Source organism: Amblyomma americanum, chromosome 2 (assembly GCF_052857255.1).
Source record: "Amblyomma americanum isolate KBUSLIRL-KWMA chromosome 2, ASM5285725v1, whole genome shotgun sequence".
In the NCBI taxonomy this organism is placed as follows: Eukaryota; Metazoa; Arthropoda; class Arachnida; order Ixodida; family Ixodidae; genus Amblyomma; species Amblyomma americanum.
The window spans coordinates 64,135,147-64,160,542 of record NC_135498.1 but is presented as its reverse complement, the minus strand read 5'-3'; the positions used below and the strand labels follow the sequence as shown (position 1 = coordinate 64,160,542).

Sequence of the window (25,396 nt, the reverse complement as noted above, 5' to 3'; positions counted from 1 at the left end):
GCTGACTCGCATCGTATGTGACTCTTATTATTCTCTATCTCACCTGACAGAACGTTGCTGTGCTGTGTAACTTACAATTAATTTAATGAGCGGCAGGTGCGCTGAGCATAATGCCGTCTTTGCTAAGGAAGCTTTTTCTTCATGGCAGAACTCACAGGAACGTCAACCACCAACGTGCTTATTTCTCGATAGTTCTTTGATGAACCGCTGCGATCGGTGTGCGCCCGTCAAGAGTAACTGCGCTTTCAAGGGAGCAAGAATGTGCCATGTTAAAAACATGAAGATGTTGGGTGGAAATATGAATTCATCGACAACAAAAGGGCTGACTCCTCATATACTTCAATAGCCGTCTTACTGATACAACCACAAGATGTAGGGCGAGAAATAGGCTGACTAAGTTTGCATATGCGCCCTCATTCATAAAAAAAAAATATATTTCTTATTCACCTTACCTAGAGTATCATTCACCTGTACTCTCACGTAAGTACAGACACACCCAGTCAATTGATTTAGTACCGAGTAGCATGTTAAATATTTATCACCTCTCGCAAACTATCACTATGTGCGACTGTTTACCACAAGTGGTTATTCGTAAGACAAATCATAATAAGGTCTTATGCTGTTGTATACTCTAGTGTCCAGCATGAGTTTCATGGGAAGATAATACCACACGTTTTACACCACAGAAAACAATATTTATTATCATAATATGGCACAGTTTGTTCCCACACCAAAAATTTTGAAGAAATGCTTTCTGAAGTGCATAAAGGCATCGGCGATAATATGACTTTTTATTACTAATTGAGACTACAGTTTCAAGACAGCTTTTCACAATAACTGAATGCCGTCCCTACATCGCAAGCAAGCCTTTTGCGCGATGACTGCTTGACACCGTCGAGGCAAGGAGTGCAGCATGCTCTCATTGAACTTATATTCTGCTTTCCTCACTTTCGCAGCAGATGGTAGAATTTCACGTCGAAGAAGCTGGCTTTTCTACCCTTCGGACGGTGCGCTAAGACTATCCAAAGATGTTCAATTCAATTGATGTCCACAGACAGGCTTGGCCATTCTACTTGAAAAAAAAAACGAACAAAAAGCAAGCAGTTATGTTCCCAACTTCTACCGGAAGAAGAGGACATTATTGCATCAAAATACACGCAGGAAAAGCAAATAGGTAATGTCTTTCCCGGAAATGTTGAATTTATACGAAAAAAACTGAAAATGTCTTTTTTTTTTAACTGCCGCGGCGGCTCAGTGGTTAGGGGCTCGGCTACTAAGCAGGTGTACCCAGGTTCGAATCCAACCACGGCGACCGCGTTTCGATGGAGGAGAAACGGAAAGGCGCCCGTGCGCTGTGCGGTGTCAGTGCACGTTAAACATCCCCAAGCGGGCGAAATTAATCCGGAGACCTCTTCAATGGCACCTCTTTCTCTCTCACTTCTTTCACTCCCACCTTCCTCCCTTCTCTTGCGGCGCGGTTCGGGTGTCCACCGAGATATGTGAGACAGTCTCTGCGTCATTTCTTTTACTCAAAAAACTTTTTAAAAATCTTTTTGTTCAGTGTTATAGTTGTCTCTGCATTTAATTACATTTTTCGCTTTGGAGAAACAGTGGCTACAAGGAAGCAGCACAGACAGCAACTACCACAGGCCTGCTATATCAGGTAAGCAGGAATGTTCTAATTTTTTTTCTTGTGTCTATTTCACCGCCTATACTAAAGCCGAAATGAGTTGAAAGTGCGTTCTCAAATTCATAGTGCACATTTCTTGGTCAAAGTACAGGGGGGGGGGGGGGGGGGGGGATCCCGATGCTCTTTGCTACGTCGACAAACGACACAGTACTCGACTTTCGCTAACGGCGTACCCGAAATGGAATTAGTGTTCCTGGCGCGTATCGCAGGTCGAAAGCTGGTTGTGTTTTTGTCTTTAGGATTTTGCACTGTGGGATCTTTGCCGAATGGCTACGCACGGGAATGGCCGAACGCTGAAGTAGGGGCGCAAAAAAGAAGTTAGCAATTCTAATACAAGATTGCTGGCTAATCTACGCCAAGATTACAAGAAAAAAATGTTTGGAATTGAATAAAATGAGGTACTACTGTAACTACTTTCAGGTAGCGTGCTCATCGCTTTAATTTTAGTGAGAAGGATCCCAGTCGTCGAAGAAAAAGTCTGCTTTCATTATTTTCTTGTAATCTGCAGGGTGTCGGCCTATTATTAGGGGCGGAAAGGGTGGACGAAAAAGACAGACGCCCAGCACAAAGTTTAAAAAAACTAAAAGCCACTTTTGATAGTTGTTTTGACGTCCTATAGTTTTGAATTGTATTTAAATAGGACAAGAAACAAGCCTCCTGTTATTTGTGCATTCATTGCCCGAGCTGCAGACGTGCGAGGCACTACCTATAGGAGGGGTTGTTAACACCACGGGCAGTGGACTTTTTCGACGAAGAATCTAGCAAAGTCTTTACAAAGAGCAGATTGAATTCCTGCGAAATACCACGGAGCTCAAAATGTCGTGATTTTAGCTATTAAATATGTATCATAAAACAATATATAACGAAACCGGTGGCTGAACGAAAGACGTCGATATAGTAACGCGTGATCGTGAATAATACACGCGTGCCGACTGTTTTATTTGAGTAATTTTTAAAAATAATTTTATAGCATGAGTGCGTGCGCAGTTTTGCATAAATTTAATGACACAGGTGTCAACAAAGACGTCATAGGCTTTGGCACTGAGGCAGTAAAATATTTCTATTTTTATTTTGCCTTACTCTTTAGGCAGCTTTCACATCAAACTAAACATCGGCTTGATAGAAACTTTGGGATATGTATGAGCACTACTTCAAGCTATTGTAGCTTGTTAAAAACCTTAACGCAAAAAATATTTTGTAAATACGACCGAGCGCTTCAGAAAAAAAAAATAAGCAGGGAGGTTTCAGTAACCGAAACTGAAAAAATAGTAGCCATTTCCGGTCACTGCAAGTGACGAGAGGAAACAGAATTGGTCCGGCGGGGTGAGGCGCATTTGATAGCTGCGTGTCCATGCGCCGGCGATATTTTCCGCACTTTAGCACTAATAAGTGCCCAGTCATCGCACAAAATAAGATAGTTGTGTACGTTCACAAATTCCCTATTCATTTGAACCGAGGAGCCGCAGCTATTTAAACATGTAAACACCCCCCCCCCCCAAAAAAAAAGAGCTGTACTTGTTGCCGGTCATGCTTGTACAACTTTATAATTTTTCCGACATAAGGGTGCACTTTTCTGCCAGTTGCAGCTTCGCATACTTAGACCAGGCAGTCTGCAGCGTTGTAAATTTGGAATACTAATAAATTAGGCGCTATTAATTTCAGCTTGCGCAATGTAATATTCTAGCCTGCATGACTGTTTTTGCTTGTGTTCAATACTGGAAAGGAGGGGAGTGAAGTATATGATCAACGCTGAACAATAAAAGAAATCAAAATCAGGGGAGACTCGGGGGTCTCTTGAGACACTGAAACAGAAAGAGAATGAAACAAAACTTTTCGATGACTTGGAAGATGTGACATGGGCCGAGGGAACTGGCTGCCTTCGATGTGTGAACCGACCATCTTCCGCGAAGTAGCAGGGCGATTGCGCGCAAATATATATTTTTGGCAAAAAACAGAACGAGCAGTGAGAGGTTAGCGGCAAGACGATTAGTGCTGCAATGCTGCTCGTAGGTGAGCAAAATCTTTAATTATTGCTTTAGCGCGTCCGTGGCCTGACGGTTCGAGCATCCATTTCGTGTGCGGAAGGTACGGAGTTCAACCCCCAGTGCCACTGGTACCCATTGATTTTACAATGGGTTAAACCTTTTTCCTGACACGGTGGACGGCTTCTCTGAAGTGAAATTCTTGGGCGACGGGTCTTAATTCCTACTTCGGGCACACTGAACAGATCAGCCACGGAACTTTGTGATCGAGCTACCTTTGCGTCGTTGAAATAAAATCACCATCAATGTAATGGAGGCTTTTTTTGCGAAGTGAACCAAATACAGAAACCGAAACAAAGTGAAATTTTCCTGTAATTATTATATCCATAGACCTAACGCAAAAGGGGGAACGAAAGGTTGCCAGTAAGGCTTAGCAAAACTGCGTGAAAATCCTATGTCAAATAAAAAATGAGCCAGATCCACTCGTGAGAGCGTTCTTTGTCAGGTTCAGTCTCATAGGTCAGACTGCTTCGAGCGTGGTTTCATCATTTCCTTCTCCAGCGATACTTTCTCATCATCGACTAAGAAGATGTGAAGAGATCGGCGGAAGATCTGAATCCTAGAAGACGACGATAATAGTGGGGCCACTAGCTCCGTGGTCCACCACCATTCCTGGCGCAGTGGTGCAGCGTTTAAGCGATGCGCCACTGCCCTGCGATGGCAGGTGCTGACCCAGGTTGTTCAGCCCGGAGCAACCTCTCGCGATCTATCATTACTTAACTGGCACCTGCCACAATGGGCAGTGTTCTCACATTCTGGAGGGCAGGGCTTCACTCCTGTAGGGCTTCACTTTGTTTATCGCGACATGTCCTCTCTAATTTTCACGCATTAATGAATATGCAATCGATCTGTGTCAATGGTTCTCATGCGACTTGCATACTGAAATAAATATCTGGCTGCTTTGAGCATGGCACAAATGAGCAACCAGTCCGATGGGTTCCTGAATTCAGGGACATCAGCTGAATGGCGGGAAAGGCGCTTGTTGGAAGAGCTCGAGTGACTGATTTTTTGATTGTCTACAATACGGTAGCGTTTTGAGCCTTCAGCGTGGCGGCGCCGTGCGGCGCGGATGCGCTGTCACGTGGTTGGTCACGTGGTGCGGAGGAGGTGCGGGCAGAGCGGAGCCGTGGCAAAAAAACTTATATGAGAGATTTTTTTCTCCTATTTTACGATCGCTTGTGTTTAATAGTTCTGCATAGAGGACGGCCCGAGATACCAATTGGATATCAGATTTGTTGCTTTCTTCCATTAGAGGGCACTGCATCTCAGCAAACTTCGCACTCTCACCCACCCACCTGACTTTCTGGCGCCAGCTGCTCTGTTTGTCATGTCTTGGATTTCACTTCATTACCGTAAGGGACTACCGGTTACCTACTCTTCGCATTGCATACTCTGTTAACGTTCCTTTCCTGTTCTTGATTTCAGCTAGAATGCCATTAAGTCGTGTTTCTTTCCTGGCCCACTGCTTTCTACATGTCTCCTGAAACTGCTCGTGTCATTTCTCTCTCCATAGATCACTTTCCATATTTGACTAAACTCAGTGGTAAACTCTTCAAATAACAGCCCCCCCCCCCCTCCCCCCCTCAGCGACCTGAGTAGCCCTTTCAATGGCCCCCGGGTTTGAAAGTCCATGTCTGAGCAGCAAGTGTGTGATCGCTCAGGGTGTTTGAATTACCCGCGCGAGTTCATGTGGTTATGTCGTCACGAACCAGTCGGTTAGGCTTACTTTTTCGGCCACGCCACCGGTCAAAGCAGAAATCGGTTTTTCTGCGGCACGGGGCCTTTAACGCTAACGCGTTAAAATTGTTTCCGCGCATAACCATCTTGCTGGAACCATTACGCTTGGCGACACCATGCCGCGAACTGCTCCCGCAGCCCCGCAATGTTCGCGCGGTCTTCGAAAGCGCAGGGGTGCTTTTGTTACTGGGCAACAATGCACGTTTTGCAAATGTGGGCCTTGTACAGCATCGAGGTGCTTGTACAGGAGCGAGGCTTGCGACACAGATTCGGCATTAGTACGTGGAACTGCTGCAAATGTTTGCATGCAAGTATTTTAGCATATATGGTCACCTTTTGAAAAGAAAATGCAATTTAAACTTGCTCGGAAACCTGCCCGTCCTTACTTACTGTCCCTTGTATGTGGAGCCTCTAGACTTATTCCTGACGACCGGATTCAAGGCGTTATCCACAGGTTAGGCAGCTAATGTGCCGACCGGAACCCTACGCTATTTTATTTCTTCAATAAAATCTAACATTGAAAAGTTTGCTGCTTTCCTCATTCTGACGACACCGCAATGCTTTAGATATAAAATAGCTTTGATTTAAAAAACTGCGGCTGCTGTAGTCACATTGGAAACAAGACACCGAAAGAATCAGGGAATTCATATGCCTTTTATTATGCAGAAAAATACCGAAAAATACCACAAGCCAATCAAAGCCACGTCATAAGTTGCTTTTCATTTTTTCACTCATGCCATGTTTTGATGAAGAGGAAAATGAAATGTTCGGAGTCAGCGTTACTATGTTTATATCAAGACGTACTTTAACAGCATCTTGAACCTTTCGCACGTGTTGCAGCGATGACGCGATGTAGCATTACCTGGAGCCTCAGAATTTTGCGTGCCCTATTATGAAACTGCAACGGAGGTAAATGATTTGGCAGTAATGCATTCCCACAAACCCGCATGACCTACTTTTTCCAGGAAACTACATGTAACAGATGTACTGCATTGCTAGTTTTCAACTAATTACACTTGCGTAACTGTACCGATTGTTCGAAAAAAAAAGAACGCGAAGAAATCCAAAACAAAGAAATTTTTTTTCGTCAGTTCTTCTATTTAGCATAAGCATCCAGGCGGTCGAAAAGCATTCCATGATAAACAGTAAAATATCGCTAGCTCGGAGATTAAAGGAGCAATGGCATTTCCTACACCGTGCAGCTTGCACCTTGGAGGCATACATGAGGGAAAAAACCATTGACCTTAGTTCAGGTACCTACCGCGTTTTTTTAGTTGGCCCTTTAGAGATCTGGCAGTTAATGTTAATCTTTCGAAGTTAAACCAGTATTAAAAGATATGTTATCAACTACAGTGAGCGTGCCGACCTTCTGCAAAAAAAAAAAAAACAGCTTCACTATCGGCCCGAAAGAATAAACTGAAAAGGGTTTGCAGCCACCATATACACTGTCCAATGTGCGCCTCGATTATGTGTAACAATCCTGTTAAACGGCCATTTCGAACCCTTTTAAGCTAAGTGGGACTTTATCTTGAGGGAGTTATCCGCGGCGTCTTGCGGCATGCAGCCCTTAATGCATACAAGACAGTCGAAAGGAGTTCTTAGCGAAGTAAGTTCGCCGGTCTTCTTTGAAGGCTGAATGGAGACCTCCCACTCACAGTAAACGTGCGCTGTTGGAGAATAGTTTGCGCCAATTTTAAAACGTGACCTTTGGTTACAGAAACAAATAAATTGATGACGGTTTAGCACTGCTAACCACGAAAAATTGTTCGAAAGCAGGTTTTTGCAGGTGTACACCATACGCCATCTGTTGTTGCTGCAAAGGCCCAGGCAAGCTGTCCATCTCGGAGCAGACTGAGTCGCCCCGGGCTTGCCACGCTCGTTTTGTTGTTGTTGTTGTTGCCTTAGTGACACGGCACATACCCACGACGGGGGATTGGTCAAGGTTCAGTGAGGAGAGCCCAAAGAAGTTAAACTGGTGGCAAGTTAATGATTGTGCCCTGGGTGATATATCAGAATAATTAAAGAGGAAAGAAAAAAAACAACAAAATAACGGGAGAGAATATCTGGGAATTGAACACATAAAAATTACTAAAATATCTTTTAAATGCGGAAATTTTGGATACAATTAGCAAGGTAATCTGCAGGTAGCTATTATGTAATTGTGGAGGGAGTCGCAAACTTGACGCAACGCTCGTTTTAAAACCCCAACCACGTTGCTCTTCTTTGAATAAACTGTATTTCTAACTTTTAAGGGCGTTAGCTCTTGCTGATCGCGTTTCTCGGTTTCTTGGGGTCTGCTACCGGTCCTTTCGGCGTGAAATTTTCTACGCCCGAGAAATGCAAGACGGCGGCCTCCATAGTAAATAGATATAGCAACCCAATTTGTGATTGATTGGTGACGTCACCAGTATATCGAATTGGTGATTGATTGGTGACGTCACTTATAAATCCAAGACGTCAAGTTCATATTCCTCTTGGTGTAGCTCACATTAATCTCATTCATATCAATTCTAGTAAACCAAACAGCAAACGCTCGTTACTTCAACGTCTTCCAGATGGTGGCGGCATCTTTTTCATTTCTATTGCCTATTTACGCAAAGAACGCCGGCAGGCTATTGCTCAAGTGCCGCGTTTCTGCCAGCGGATGCAGCGCACATTTCTCTCTCAGTTCACCACCGCCACGTAGCTCAAAGCTCGAATGAACTGTCCACTGATCTAGGAAGCAAGTTAGGCGCGTTTCCTTTCCTTTCGTGACTGTCTCAGAGGCTTCACGACCACCTGCGGATTTTGCGGGGTAATAGCCTAACAGGGCTTTTTGCGCACGTTTGGGAGTTGAAGAAGACGACGACGTGCACGCCCAGAGAGAAAGTGTGGCAGTTTTAACACAAGCCATGATCGGCTGGTGTGACTGTGTATGACGGGTTGCAGAACGCGACCTGCTTTAATCGAGCTTGAAGCTTGTCAGGGTGGGTGCACTTCCATGTAAGGAAGAGAAAAAGTCGCGCCGATAGCATAGCGCTCTCGTGCAGTGGCCAGTGAAGGTGATCTGTTCGTGCCTCCTCGGGTTTGACACCCTGTCGCGACTATATTTATTTTATTTGACAGGCTTCAAAGACATAACGCGCTTTTCAGGGTTGCTAGCGAAAAAATGCTTAGGCACTAAAAGTTACTTCTTGCACGAAACGAAGTTCTCAGCAGTGAGCTCGTTTACGATTCATGCACACGACAGCCATACACTGTCTGTTCTGTTCCGTGCTATTCCATGCGTCTGCATATTTTAGAACTTATCGGCTCGTTTTTTTCTAGTTGTTTGCAACATCCTCGGTTGCATATTACCACGAATATTTGTACTGTTTCTTTGTTCACTCTAAAAGGCACCGGCACTGGGCTTTACCTTTTTGTCCTGACAAGACAAGACAAGAGATGCGACCAGACTTATCTCGAATGACCGCAGCCAGGCGCGACTGCTTCCGCGTTGTTTCAGATTTTTGCAGTTACTATGGCACCTTGCCTGGATGGTTCTTTACCAGCTTTGAATTCAGTGTGTCCGAGAGCGACCGGCATTCTGTTCGACGACCGCCAAACACTCCTGCTGCTGTCACGGCCGCCGAGTCAGCGCAATAAAGTTTTTTTCAGAAGCCCCTTTCGCTGTCTTCCCGGCTGTTGGACTGTGGTCACCACTACGTGACATCTGGTGGGGATGCTGCGCCGTGAGCCTGCGCTGGTCCTGAAGATGGAAAGTGACACTGCGTCATGACTACAACAGGCAAGTGACCCTACGGGGTTCAGTGGTCTACCCAACGAAGACGCGGAGGAATGGTTGGACCAATTTCAGCGTGTGGCGACATTAAACCGATGGCACGAAGAGCCCAACTACAGCATGCCTTTTTCGTACTGAAAGGCCCAGCTAAGACATGGTACGAGAGTTACGAGGTTTCGCTGTGAACGTGGAAATAAGCAAGAACTCATGCAAACATTCACAAACAAAGGCGAATTGCTGGTCGATACACGCGTCCAACAGCCAAATGAGACCATCTTTGCGTACGTCGAAAAGATGCGCCGTTTATTCTGGCGTACCCTAACATGTCTGACGAGAAAAAGATGCGCTTCTTGATGCGGAGAATCAGAGAACAGTTTTTCGCCACGTCGGTCTGAAACCTTCCTAAGGTCTTTGCCGAGAACCCAATCGAAGCGTCTACAATCGAGAATACCCTCGACATCCGGTCTCAGCAATACGACCTGATGCTGTCAGCCTTCACCATGAACCATGCGGACACTTCAGAGATCACCGTTGACAGCTTACGGGACATCATCTGCGAGATCATACGGGAGGAGCTCTGCCAACTATTGCCATCTTAATCGCCGCCTCAGACTGCGGCGCTTGCGGACGCTTTTCACGAAGAAGTTCGCTATGCTTTACATGTCGTCGAAACGACGAATCCAAATGAAGCCCCTCAGGCCATGACCTACGTCGTGCATTCGCACTCAAAGGCGCCCCGTAAGCCCGAGCTCCGAGCCATACGGACGATTTTCACGACCACGGTCAACAGCCCGACAGGCCACGGTTCCGCACCCTCTGCTTCCACTACGGCGAACCCAGGAACATCCTACGACACTGCCTATACCGAAGAATGGACCTCCGAGCCTTACCATACGAAGCACCAATCAAACTAGCTGGACTATTGAAGCCCATACCACCACGGACTAAGCCCTTTCAACAGATTGGAATCATAAGTCAATATCGGGCAAGTGGATCACTGTGGCGACCGCATGCTTGACCAGCTACGCCGAAGCAAAAGCTCTCCCGTGTGGTACTGCGGCTGAAGTCGCTAAATGTTTCGAGCTGATCCTTTCGCTCCACGGAGGCCAAAAATTCTGGTCATGGATAAGGGCAAAGCATATACTGCCGAGCTTACTCAAGCTATTCATGCCTACAGCCGCACATGTCACCGGCGAACTACAGCATTCCATGCGCAGACCAAAGGACTTACGGAGTGTTTGAAAAAAAAAAAAGATCACTGACAAGCCATTCTCCCTTACATCGTTCTTGCGTAAAACGGCGCTGTGCAGGAGACCACCCAGACAGCACCGTTAGAGTCGTGGACGCCAGGAAGCACTAGCACACTCGACGCCATGCTCCCAAACATCACCGATGAAGACAATATCGACGTCGCCGCCTACCTTCAGCACGGAGAAGAATCCCGAAGACTTTCGCGTATACAGAACAAAAAAACAACAAGGCACCGACGCCTTTCGTTACAATATACGCTGATGCCATACTTAATACACTGAGCCCAGTGAGTGCGTGTGGGAGGGGACGCCCATTTGCCACCGCAGACTCAGCGAAAAGCTTTAACGCCGCTCCTTCTTCCCATACAAGATTCTTCGTCGATTCGGAGAACTTGGCTACGAGGTCGTCCCCGATGGAGTTACAGCATCTCAGCGGCTCTGTTCACGCCCAGTGGTGCATATCGTGCGCCTGAAGCCTTATTACGGACGCCAAGGAACGTACACTTTGTGTTCGCATTCGCAGTATTTATTTTGCCTTCCTTTCCATTTATTGTAAAGCATCTAGCAGATGCTTCTTTGAGAAGGAAGTAGTGACACGAATCGTTGTAGTTCCCGCTCAAAACCACCGGCACTAAGCTTTATCATTTAGTTTGTGACGCGAGACGCGACCAGGCTTATCTCTAATAATCGCAGCCTCGTGCACTGCTTCCATATTGTTCCAGATTGTTGTAGCTGCTTTGGCGCCTTGTCTAAATGGTTCTCTTCCAAGTTTGAACTGAACGCCGCCGAGACAAGCAGGCATTCGTTCGACGACAGCCGAGCGCTCTTGAGGCTATCACCATCGACGTGTCGTTATGTTTTTTGCAGGCGCGCGTCAGCCAAATAAACAGTTTCGTTTAGAAGCCCTATTAGCTGTCTTCATGACTGGCGGACTGCCGTAGCCACTACATGAAAATATGTCTTCTGTTAACATTAATATCCTGTATTTTGTGTTATCTGCATCGCTGCTTTGTGTCGAACAGTAGGCGCATCACGTGTGTGCGGCGCGCCCTCTCCCATAGTGTTGTCTGTCAGACTATACCACGCAAAGAAGGAGCCTCCTAACCAAGCATTCATCGCAGTGCGCCTAGAGTCGCGCAGGGGCATATTGCCTTGTAGAGATGGCAGATCGGGGAAGGGTGGATAGTTCAAGTCCAATACTAAACGCGACTCTGGATAACGGCTTAGGAAGGACACACGGCAGAAGCCAGAACCAAACGATTGCCGACTAATTTGGTGACATTTGTGGGGCTATAAATCACGTCTTCACTTCGCCCAGCACTTTCCGCACATGTTCACCAGCACAGACATCGACCATGAAAGAATGCGGTTCATAACCTGTGTATGCCATCGACCGGAGTATTCCAATGAAAAGGACAGCCAGCTTTCTTGTAAAAGAAAATTTGTAATGCAAATGTTTTTTTTGGTCACCACTGAAGTCGCCATTTCTTTCGTTATTCAGGGACAGAATCTGCACGAAAATGTTTTCGTGCTATTTGAAGATAGATATTTGTGTAAAGATAAAATAACCAGCGCGTAAGGCCCCTGGTGGCATCCGTGAAAACCTTTTTGGTTTCTTAGATCCCGTGAATATCCTCTTAGGTCCTGTGAATATCTTCTGAAATCTCGTGAATGACATCTGCATGCAAGCGCTGGACTGGTAGATACAAGAGAAAATAAAAAATTCATTTACACAGTTTCATCAATGTTTATTTCGCAAGAAGGCATAGTAAACGGACGAAATCAACAAGGTTCAGCGCCCTTAAGCGGCCGGCAAACACGTGAAATCTTCTTAATGTTGTCCGCGAATGCATCTTCAATAATTCATATTAAGGTTTATTCATTGGCTATTTTTCATTTGAGGCTGTCATCTGAGAACTGGCGAGTGACAGCAGGAAAACGCGTAGTGTTATGCTCTGGTATCAAACATGAGGCTGACCAAAAAGTAAGAGGTTAAAAGATATTGAACGAGAAAATATTTGTTAAAATGCGCTCCCTTCATAGCGATTTCCAATAGGAAAATAGCATTGAGTGAAGGCTTGTCCCTTCCGCTAAAAATAAGGCGCACGACCTGGTCGTTAATATATTTCCGCTGTGTACCACCAATAATTCAAACGGGGAGTTTGAAATCCAAATATCCACGAGGCAGCAAGCAAATAGATCCCGTGGTGCTGCCGTCTAATTCTTTGTCCTTCTCATATGAGCGTGTTTAAGCACCGCAAATAACGGTTGCAATCTTCGGGGAGCATAAAAGATCCTGACTTGTTCAAAGATAATTCAAAGTGCCAAGCACCTGGCGTCCCAAAGTGTAGCACTAGTAGTTGACGCCCTTTTTAACAGGTTAAAGAGCTCGTGGTAAAGCACACACAGCCTAATTAAAACGTAGCTTGCTAACTGTAATCGTAGACAATTAGGCAAAGTGTGATGGCTACAGTAGATGTCAGTATAGAAAAATAAAATGTTTAAACGGGGCTCGCGGTTAAATCTGAAAGGCAAAACTATTTTGGTGCTGACTTGAAATTCCTCACACTTTGCCCCTTACGTTGAATAAATTCATCCTTTTACTTCAAAGAAAGCCAAATAAAAACAAAGGGCATGCCATAGGACGCACACGGCTATTCACATTTGCCTCTGTTCCTTTCAACTCGACCAAAAATCAGACGATAGCATTCTCTCTTCATTCAACCTTTATTTTTGCATAAACAAAGGTCTGGCTAATAAATAAATGTTGGAAGACAACCAGGGGATATTTAAAAGGACTCACTTATAAGCAAGGGTTGTGCTTCCTATAGAACCACTCTTTCCCGAGCTAGTCGAGTGCTCTGCAAATATGAAAACTTTCAATTTGTTCTTGATCACCCTTGTTCTGTGTATCGCCAGATCTTGGTAAGCACCATGATGTACTTTCTCAGTCCATACCTTCCAAACTGGATGCCTTTAGTTTAATTATTTCATGCTGTAGTGTGTTTTTACTTTTTTAGGTGGTTACATTGGTGTTTTCGCTAGACACTGCGACAGTAATTCTAAAATTTCTTGAATATTGGTGTATGGGGGTTTAACGTCCCAAAGCGACCCAGGCTATGAGGGACGCCGTAGTGAAGGGCTCCGAAAACTTTCCACCACCTGTGGTTCTTTAACGTGCACTGACATCGCACAGTACACCGGCCTCTAAAATTTTGTCTCCATCGAAATTCCATCACCGCGGCTGGGATCTTGAATACTTCCCAGAACTGATTTGTTTTCGTAAACAAACCGAATAAGCTAACCTGACAGCCAATCATTCTATGCTAGAGTATTAGTGACACGGGCTATGGGGAGGCCTTAGTGGAGGGCTCCAGATGAATATAGGCCACCTGCGGCCCTTTACCGCACGCTGACTTCACACAGTACACAAACGTCTTTGTATTTTGCTTCCATCAAAATACGGTCGCCACGGCGGGGATCGAACCTGCGACCTTTGGTTCAGTAGCCGAAAGCCAAACCCTGTGAGCGATCGCGGCGGATGGATAGCCTCGTCACACCTCGCGTACATCATAATGCACGTTTGTATTTTACTGAATTAAAAAAACGCATCAGTACCACAGCCTAAGAGTTATTGAAAGTCAGAGAGCACTCTTCTGCTTCCACGCAATCAGCCTCTCATGAAAGTGTGAAACGATATGCTTGCACTGAGCAGCTTCCCAAGTTGGCTGATATGTCTAAACCAGATTTCTGCTCCCAGCGAACAGACAGCTCCCAAGTTTCTTGTGAAACGCTTTTAAAAATTTAATCCTGTCGGCACTGACACAAAAAAGAAACGGGAGCCGCGATCGTTATTCGCCCTTCGCAGACCGACATTGCTAAAATTAAAAAAAATTGGCAGAGCCGAAGCGCTGTTCGCTCTGCATATGAAAATTAAGGTTGTATGCAGCCGATATTTAACTGCGATACCAATGCACAGAACCGTACCAAACAAAACCATGCGGATGTCTTCCGACATAAAAAGACTTTTTGTTGTTTTGCTATCTAGGTCTTTACCTCAGAACGACACCCAGCCGCGCGTTGCAGCAAGGTATGGTGAGTCGGTGGAATTTTGCCCTATGGGATCGGTAAGTTGCTTTTTCATGAGATGCATTACTGTTACTTGAACCTATAAAATGTAGCAGCAAAACAAAACACCATATATCAGCACCGAAATTTGTGTAAGTTACATGTAGCTTCACTCACAAGGTGCATCATAGGCAGTTATAATTACGCATTACGTAATTACATTTCACTACAGTCCATGAAGATTCTATTCCAAATAATGCAGCATTTTCAGGTTCAACCAGAAAGATATAGGCAAATACATTTCTTCCCGGTACGCGCAGATGCATATATTTGTTCATATTAGCCCATAGATACTTGGGGTTGCTTTCTGATTACTGTTTTCTGCAGCTACCAGTGTAGGCATCGTCAGGCAGCATGTGTCGCGTTTTATTTAACGAACAGAACGCTTATTATTGTGGTTTGCTCATGGAAAGTTATTCTTGCGAGAAATTTAACAGCGATAATATTGCATTATGGTTATTTCCTTATCATTAACACCAACTCTACAAACAGAATATGTTGCGCTGCACTAGCACTGAAGACAAAGTGTTTGAAATTATGTGGACTAAAATTGCATCCACTGTGCTACTAGAAGACAGCCTTAGAGGAATTATTCTAACAAGAAGAGTTCATGAACCAGGAAAAAGTAGCAGTGCCGGGCAAAATATAATATTGACTGGTTTATTCAGCTTATCTGCTCTAAATGTGTGCGAATGCAAGCACAAGATTTGCTTAAAAGCTGAAAGCGTTTAGTGAATTTCTGTCTGATGAACAAATTTCTTTCGCTGCCGGGATTCACAACCTGAAAATCACAAAAGCCGCAGTTAAGAATATTTACTGTGCGTTTACAAATTGCCGTAGCAGTCGTAAATAAGGTACGTGCACTACTCTGCAAAGACTGAATAGTCGAAAATACCGGTACAGTTTTCGAATAAAAAAAAAACCGGATGTTTCAGCGAACAATTTCAAATATTTTCAAATGTAGGCGTTTTGCGGTAAAAAAAAAGGCTTTTGCGGCATAGCATTACCAGTGTTGGCGGGCACCAGAAATCCAGTGAATAGTTTTAAGTAGTTAGCTGAATAACTAATTTTTAATAATTAATTTTTGAACTACCAGAGTTAAGCGCATAGTTACAATCAGAGATTTATATCCAGTCGTTGTAATAGCCGCATCAGTTTCTGAAATTTCGAAAACGCGATTACTCTTGGCGCTGTGGCTCTACAAAATTTGTCTATTTTGTCTAGTTACGTGCACTGGAAGGGTTGCTTTGCCTGCATGGTTTCGAAAGCGCATATATTTTCGCTTGATGCAGCCAAATTTGTCGAGCCACAGCGGCGAGGGTAATGGCATTTTTGAAATTTTAAAAACATATATTTCTATGGCTAACGATCGGCCACAAACCTCTAATAGCAGCCAGTTGTCTTTCTGTGATAATTCAACAGTTAGTTATCAGAAACTAATTAACGAGCGTACTACCTAAGAGAATTCACCCGTTTTCTGGTGCCCGCCATCATTGGTAATACTACGCCGCAAAAAGCGATATTTTTACCCCAAATAGCCTATTTCTGAAAATTTTTGAAAGTGTTTGCTGAAACACCCTCCATAATCTGAAAATGATTTTTTGGGAAAGTATCGTACATTGAGTGGCAACGTAATTAAGGTGGTGGTAGTGGTTTTATTAAAAATAATAGTAAAAAGGAAGGAAAAGATTTTTGCTAGCCCCGGCATCTGCCATCGATACTGAAGCACCTGAGCTGGGGCAGCGGAAATAAAGGACAGCAGGCAGAATGGAGAAATGAAATGAAAGAGGTGAGGGGACTGGAATAGAGGACAGGGGGAGAAGTACTATGAACCAACTATTTACACAATAAGTAATGTGTCCAGGTTGTGCGCGTGATTAGTTCAGTTTAGAGAAATTAAATCACACACGCGCACAGCACTGTGTAGGTTACAACTGGAGTGGGGCGTCCAGTTATTAATCGTTCAAGGTAGAACTCGCGGAGCGTTCGGTCACTGCGTGTAACTACCTGACGGAGAACAGACGGGACGTCAAGCCCGTGTGTTCGAGGAATGCACAGAGGCTCACCAAAGTTCGCTCACGAGTGCGCGCACTGCCCTGCGGCCACAATAGCGTCTTGATGGAGTCTGGTAGTATGCCCTGCGCCCTATAGGCCGCGAGCATATCGCGACGAGCATCGGCGAACGCGGAGCAGCGAAGGAGCAGATGTTCTAGTGTTTCCACTGCACCGCATCCGTCACACACATCACTCGTCGCGATTCCGTGACGCACCCGTCGTACAGGACTTTCCGGTATGAAACTACTCAAGCTATTTACTCTTAAGTACGTCATAAAAAGTTGGGGAGACACTTAAGCTCCGTTTCCTCTTTTACAGTAATTATGTGAAAGACCACTCGACATACATATAAAGCCACGCTTTAAGCAAGTTGCACGAACCTACCTCCGTGGCGTAGCGATAGCGTGTCTGACTCGCAACCTGAGGTTCAGGGGTTCGATTCTTCTGTAGACTATGCATAGGTGCGGTTACTAGGAATACATCGATTGGTCTGCTGTATGACAGCTGCTACGGTAATCGAACCTTAGGAGACCGCATACGGAACCCGCAGTGCCGAATGGAGGCGGCTCTGGGTTTCGACTTAAGCAGAGCGCTCAGCGTGCCGCTGCCGATCATCCTCGCCTCGGACGAACGGCCAACGCGTTTAGAGCGCGCGTTTCTGCGGCGCCATCTCTGGTGAGCGACGCATACCTTACCGACACTGTCATCGGCAAGCAGACAACGGCGGGTGCTACTCACGTGCCGCGGGGCATCGCGGCGCAACCTCAACTCATGCACATCCTGTATCGAGGAAAGCGCGGGCGCCTAGAGCCAATGGAAATTCGTGGCGTTGCTGGTGGTGGTGAAGACCTTTATTGTTAACGATATAAATGGTGGGTTCGCCCCCTGCGTGGCACTTGGATGCTCTCTCACTGTGAGGAGGCACCCCTACAAAGCGACGGATAGCCCTTGGAGAGCAATCCTTCTCAGAGCGCTGGAGATGATCCGAAGCTGGTCTCCAGGAGAAGTTCCGGTCACAAGAGCCTCCCAGTTAGACTCCGCCATGGTCGGTGATGGGGGATGAGGGAAGGCGGGGCATGTGAGGAGGGTGTGTACCAAGTCTCCTGGTTTTCCGAAAAGTTTGCATGAGGAGGAGAATTGGTCTGGGTATCGGGCATGTAGTAGTATGGGGTATAGAGCAGTCAGAGATTGTAGTCGTCGCCAGTGTGTCAGGGCCGTACGGGAGCCTGACTTATATTCCGCTGTGTCCCCGTAGACCACCTCATGGTACTCGCCATACTGTATGTGGAGGCCCCGAGCCCTTGCTGCTCTGCGGCCCGCGTCTCGCTCAGGGTGCATGTTCTTGGGTACGGGGGTACGTTGAGGTTAGAGCGGAGGATAGCAGAAAGGCGGACTCCCTCGGTAGGGTGCGCAGTTGGGGTCAGGCTTAATTGGGATAATAAAGTGCGGCCAGCCTCTGACTTGGACAGACCGGATATTTGTGCCGTAAAGGTAGCTTCTGCGAGTTTCTCAAATGTGTTGTGGACACCGAGTTTGAAGAGTAGGCTGTTTGATGTGCGGGGGGGAAGACGTAGAGCCGTTTTCGTGCAGCTTTGCAGGAGTGCATTTACCCAGTGGCGTTGCTGGAGCCCGGCCTTGTTTAACTCCGCCGTCGTACACTCCTCCTCGCGCTCTCGTCACTGTTGCCATCTTTCATCCGCCGCGCTCGATTACGGTGATGGCAAGCCACGCCGCTGAACCCGGGAATGGGCGCCTAAGAGCGGCGCTCTAAAAGTTACTGCAACCATTTGTAACCAACAAGAGTGTATTGGACATGACGGTCACCAGGTAAAAAGATAGCGGTCATGGTTTGGGGACAACTAAGCAAAATTTGTCCATTACTTTTTATTTCAATTTTTCCTGCATGTTCTAACCACAAGCGTGAAGAGTGTGTTCATTAAAGACAAATCAAACTTAATGAACTTGTTCAAGTGAATAGGTCTCAGCGTGCTTTCTGTTCAACGCCCGTTAAGCTCTTAGTTTCCGAATGAGTTGCGAAAAAGTCGTGAATTGATTGATGAATCTCTCCATACGTATCACACTTTGGCAATTTGTGTAAAGTAGATAAGTTTCGAATAAAAATCCCTTAGGATTGCGATGCTACAAGAAGCATGAAACGCATAATTGCAGCGATAAATAGCAAATTTAGGTTAGCTAGCCCAGATAACTGTGAGTGCTATCTCGTTTCCTTGTGTCCGCCGAGCCAAACGCACACTCAATGCAGGCAGCATACACGTGACGATGAGCGCCGGTTTTTATAAAGCAGTGAAGTATACAAAATCCCCCCGTATTTACTTAGCTAACCACTAATACAATCGCAGCAACGCTATATTTAAAAAAAACCAAAGACTACGAGACAAGAGACCATATTGCAACATCAGTGAGGTAATAGGAAAATTCGCAGAAAATAACAAATCTTTACACTATAGCCTAAAAGATTACGAGAGAGCATTTGATTCAGTCCAAACCTCACCACTCATCGTAGCCTGGGGTAACCAGGGCGTATAAGATGCATATCAAAAAGTAATGGAAATATCTACTATAAAGGCTGCATGTCTACCATAGTCCATCACAGGGAAAGTTATAAAATGCCAAGCAGGAAGGTTTTAAGCAGGGAAACTTATGTCTCTAGTGCTAGTCACTGCATCTTTACAGGCGGTATTCAGAGTCCTTGTTTGGGAACCGTTGGAGAAAGGAGTTGATGGAAAATACGTTAGTAATATGCGATTCACTGGTGGCATTGGCTGGCTAAGTATCTCAGGGAATGAATTACAAAGCATGATCAATGACCTAGACAGGAAAAGCGTAACGGTGGATTTCGAAATTAATGTGCAGAAAAATTATGTCAAGCAGTCTGGGAAGCTTAAACAACAGTTTACGATATAGCAGCGAAGCCTTGGCAATGGTAAAGGAATAACTCTACTTAGGGCAGGCAGACACCGCAGATACAGCCCAAGAGAGTAAATAACTGGAATAAGAATGAGGTGTAGCGTTTTTTGCAGGTACTCTGATATCATGACTGACAGTTTACCAGTACCTCTCAAGAGAAATGTGCTAAACAGCTGTATCTTATTGATACTCATCTATTGGGCAGAAACATGGCGGCTAACGAAAAGGGTTCAACTAAGATTCAGCTTAGAGACATATTAACAGAGACATAGTAAGAGACATAGTAACATAGTAGACATAGTTCAACTTAGAGGCACAGTAAGCTATAGAAAGGTAAATGTTGCGTATAATGTTAAGGCACCGAAAGAAAGCAGAGGGTCCCGGAACAAACGCGAGTTATTTACATCCTGCTCGAAATCAAGGAGAAGACATTGGAATGGGCAGGGCATGTAACGCGAAGGCAAGCTAACCGACGGCCAGTAACGCGTATAATCAGAGGGGATTCCCAGAGAAGGCAAACGGGGATGGGGGTGACAGAAAATCTGGTGGTGGGATGAGATTAGGAAGTTTGGCATGGATAAAATGGTTGTGGCTGGCACAGACTAGGGTAACTGGAGGAATACGGCAGAGGCCTTTGTACTGCAGTCGTTGTAGATAGGTGATAATGATGATGACAATGGAGACAAACCATATACGCTCCTGCTACATCTTAAAGAACTTTACCTGGAGATCAGTGTCAAATTTCCGCATTATGCTCAGTCTTTCCCAGAACAATAAACACTCCCGTTTTCTTAATACAACTCTTCACAAATTTATCTTTGAGATCATACGTTCTTCAAAAGCGAAACCTTCGCCGAGAATGCTTACATCCATATATTCTGCGGTAAAAGGTAATACCCAACGATTGCGGATTAAGACCTTAATTTTTTTTTTCTGTCATGTTTCCATAGTACCAGTGGGTAAAATGATTTGCCATGGAGGTTACAGTCATAGTAACTACTTTTTGATGGCAGTGGAGTAATTTCTTGCCCTGTGGTCTTCAGGGCCTTTACCTCCCATGTTTATATTGTACTGAAAGATAAGGTACTATTGATCAACATTAATGTTGCCACATTTCTGCTGTGATAAACGCCAGAGTGCTTGCTCCGCTGGCGTACTATAGGTGTCATAACCAATACCAGCATTGCTGTCATTCCGAAGTATAATTTTGTTATCAGCATCCACTTTGTAGTCAAAAGCATCCAGGCTCTTATTATGTTCCTTTGCTTAGTAGAGAGCAGTCGGTGGAATGAAGCTTTTAAATGTTTGGAATTAAAGCTTAGTTCTGTTCGCTAAATATACCGAAACTCAGAAAGTAAGGCTTTTCTTGCTCAAGGGTTCTAATGTTGTTGTAAAGCGAAAAACTTTAAAAGTTAAGAAAATAACTGAACGAGCTGTACGGCGAGCTTAAATCTTCAGTAAAAGTTTGTTGCATCTTTTTGCGATATATTTGCAGCTATAGATAAACAAATTGCGCAAAAAAAGAAGTGGGCGCAATGGTGGGAGCCCAGTTTCTCATATTAAAGAATTTTTTTTAGCCTCGAAATATCTTTTATGGGCAAATATAATCGCAGAAACATTTTTCGACATTGAGAACTGAAAGTAATAAGCGTTTTGAAGAATTCGACCGGCCGCCCATTCTGCGGTTTTATTTAAGGTCTCCCTTTTGAGTTATCAAGAATTTGCTACGGCTGTTAGCTACCGCTGCTCAGCAGTGCGGCCTAGGACTGTTCAATTGGAGGAGTCGAATTTTTCGGTATAAGTAATCGCGGAGGTAATGGAAATGGTTTCGGCACAGAATATAAGTTCTAGGTGATTTAATGGACACGAGAGTTAGCCGCATCTTGATTCCTTGCAAAAAATTAGTCCCGAAGCAACTCAAACTTTAAACAAGGCCGTGTCTACCGATTGGACGAGTATTTAGAGCCCTTTTGGATGACAAAATTGAAGTTTTTAAGAAATCTACAACTGAAATCACTTTTTTCAGGAGGCTTCAAATAAACCAAGAACTGCGCTTTCAATTATTCCATCAATTGCCTCCCAGACCAAAAAATATTGCCAAAACTAGCATATTCACAGAATAGCTACCCCATTTCTCGCTGCAAGGCTATTAGCCAAAACGTCCATACAAACTCACTCATCGCGCCGTATACGCGAATGGTCTGGAGCTGCACCGAACAGATCGAGGTTCTTTGATAAGATGTACCTACGGCAGTTCATTCTTTGACGGAAAAAATGCAGCCCTTAGTTTATCGTCAGGAGCTGCATAGTGGCAGCAGAAACTTATAATTGTATTATATTAATTGTATTATAAATGTTTGAAAAAATTGGTGGCAAAATTTGCTCTCCAGGCCTCTGGAGGATTTGGGACTGGTGGTGTACGTAAGAGGTAAAGTGAACTTTTTCGGGGTGGTAATGTACTACATAGAAAGCGAAAGCTTGCGAACGAAAGAATGCTAATAGTGTTGTTCTGGCGGAGTTTCGTGGGCTCCATATTGGCACAGGGTGACAGATAAGCGTCTGCGCCATTCTTTAAGCTTTGAAAACGCTGATGGTGCCATGAACGCAAATAAGAGCTGATGAAATTGCTTTTTATGAAAGCGGGCTTTTTCGAAAAGCTACTCGAAAATTAGCTGAAATGACCGGCAACTCAAGGCTGTAGGTTTCGGTTTTGACGATGATGCTGCTAATCCAGGCGTAGGTCTCCTAGTGGTCTGCCGCCTTAACAAGTAATGTATTACCAAAATGATCAGCGAAAAAAAAAGGGTCGACTCCTTGGAAGTCAAGGAGTAATATATATATATATTTGCTATCATCATTATGCACCAGAGTAAACTCGCTGCTGGGCGAGAAATGTTTCCACGCTTATGGCAAGCCACGACCCCAGCTTTTCTATAGAAGTTTAATCTCATCTCTTCGCCTGACCGTCTGACAACCTGGTTTGCGTCTTCCTTCCATACGCACCTATTGCCGTGGCAAGAGAGTGACTGCTTTTTGTTTTGGCACCTATTTTTTTGATTTAGCGAAAATTTAACTTAACTGCATTTGGGGAGGTTACTGTTTGTGAAATAAAAGCTACGGGGAAAACATTCGAAATGTTGGCGAGGTACACATCGCGTGCAACTGCCTATTCGCCAAAGAACCGGCACGATTGATTTATTCAGAAATGGTTTAGAGAAAAGCATTTGTGCGAGAGAAGGCAAATCGAATGAAAAAAGAAGTCGAATGAATCCGGGATATGTGAGCACCATGACCTTGTGGTTGTTTTGCTTTCTAAAATTACTTCAAGCTTTGCGTATACCGGCTCTTCAGAAGTAATTTTTCTTGCAGTGATCTGTTCTTGACTTTGCGTAGGAGAAAATTATTTGAGAAAAAAAAACATAAACAGACTAATTGTCATGAAAGGTGATATTGCCCCAAGACATAGTGAAAAATTGAACATTTCCGGCTTCAAAGTGAGGATTACAAGCATGCCGTTCTTTTTGGAGTTGATTTAAAATTCTGTCAGTCATCTTCAAAAAAGCTCGACCATTATTTTCGGTTTCTGAGCCTTATCTGTGGCCGGGTTGTCATTACTCTGCAGGAGAGTAACGCTGCGATCAAGTTAATATTTGTACATATGCGTTTCTTAATGCACCATAAAGCAATATGCATGGCTCATGATATGATGGAATATAATAATAATGGCACTATTTGCACCGCACCAATACACATGACGTTACAGCCATAGATCGGCTTGGAAAGTCAGTATCTTTGCAGCCGATTTTGAAGAAGAACGATAAAACTGATAAAAAAGCAATAAAGTAGATAACAATCTCGATTGTGGCTCAGACTCCCAGATGCGAAAAAGGCTCTGATATCTCAGTGTTTAAAAATAAAATTTTATATTAAGGAAGCTTTTAATTAACTACCACTTCGATTAAAAAAATCAGTTGGCACTAAGGGATTTTTATTATGTGCCAGCAAAATATGAATCAGCTTCAGAACGATCGCAGCAGCCACATGATTTCAGGCTCTCTTTGTGCATTCACTTTTGTTTGACCTTACAACTGACACTGTTTTTTTTATGCAGTGCTGGAACAACCCCTCTTACTGCGGACACTGCGAGTGCAGAGGCCCAAGTTGGTGGAGAAGGTGCTACGAGCGTGAATCCAAGTAATGAAAATAGTACAAACTAAATAAAGTCCTTTGAATTGGAAACGAGGGGATAATTTCACACATACACACATCACTACATACAGTGTCCATGTGAATTGGTACGTTGTCTTCACAAAGTTGATCACATCGCATGAAGACTCAAGCTGCAATATTCAGAAGCCGACAAGACATTGTGGGACGAAGGAGCGAAATAATGAGAAAGAACTCCGGCGCCGCACTCGTGCTCTCATCCCTCCGTGTGCGGTAACCCTCCCCCCGCGGTCTTACCCGTGCAGAGGAGGTTGCGCTTAGGAGGATCTGGGTCGGGGTTGCCCTCACACCAGCCATCACTCGGAAGTGGCCTCAGTACCGAGATTTGTTTCCTCGGCCAGGGTGTCCGATATGCAATCACGAGGACATTGAGGCTGACATTCATCACTTACTGTGGGACTGCCCAGCTCTCAAGCCTACAAGGATCCGGCACCTGATGGTAGCAGGTCTTTCACCAAGCAACCCTGCTTCATACATTGCCTGGACGCAGGGACCGTACCATCGTTCTCTACTGGACTTCATCATATCATCATTGATGCCCTGGGGCAATAAATATCGCTTCAAAAAAAAAAACAACTCATAAAACCAGACAGTTGACAGGCCAACGAGCCAGACAACGCCCTTTTATTGAGCCAAGGGACAACGATCAGGCTAAGCAATGACACACCAAGACGACGCGGAAACGAAAAAAAAGAAACAAAACAAAATAATATATATGAAGCTAAAGACGTTGAATTGAATGCGTAGGGGTAGGTTCGGTTGTGCAGGAGAAAAGCTAAGAAGCGGTATAGAAAAAACACCCTATGAACTTGAACAAAGCGTTTCACCCGGATGTGGCACGTGAGGAATGGCAAGGCAAAGCACGTTAAAACGATAACTGCCGTCAAACTCGTCAACCTGCAGTAGGATGGACAACTGGGCTAGTTGGTAACACTTAATTTTCGGGTGGAAGGAGCCCAAAATGACGAAAGATAGAAAAGTAGCAAGCAGCCTGTTTGTGTTTCCTTGTTTCTATTCTGTCTTTAATCCATTCGCGCTTTTAGTACGAAAACTACTTCACGAAAACCGGCTGGTCAGTTTGTGTAAAGCTTGGCCCTGAGGGTTACCTAAGGCAAACGATAAAAATAATTAAATTAAATAAATAATGCTGCGACTAGGATTAGAACCCCCAGGCGGCGCGAACAGATCAGCTTCGCTATCTCATCTGATCAGAGCACTATGAGACCTTTGGTAACTTCACTTCCAATAGAGGAGTGCCCCAGGGCTCTGTTCTCGTCCCCCACATTATTTAATAGGGCTTTTATTCCTCTTGTTCGAGCCCTAGAGACCCTACATTCTATCAGTGTGTTTGCGTATGCCCATGAGATAACCTTGTGGTCCTATCATCCAGATGCGTCTATTCATCAGTCGGTCCTTCAGCACGCGCTGGATGTATTGACATCTCGCCTTTTACTTCTGGGTCTAACACTCTCCTCTACTAAATCATGTTTCATTCGCATTGGTAATAAAGCCGGCTAACGGAAAGCTCCCCGTTTAATTTTTACGATAGATAATTCTCTGATTCATCAGGTAGAAACTG

The 25,396-nt window shown here is 44.7% G+C and overlaps 1 long non-coding RNA gene across 1 annotated transcript; it reads left to right on the top strand.

Annotated features, from left to right (window-relative positions):
• Window positions 1-13,266: 13,266 nt before the first annotated feature.
• Window positions 13,267-24,308, top strand: LOC144118635 (uncharacterized). The gene is made up of 3 exons (XR_013312083.1): window positions 13,267-13,404; window positions 14,528-14,606; window positions 23,702-24,308. It is a non-coding gene; the product is annotated as an uncharacterized LOC144118635 (long non-coding RNA).
• The last annotated feature ends 1,088 nt before the right edge of the window (window positions 24,309-25,396 follow it).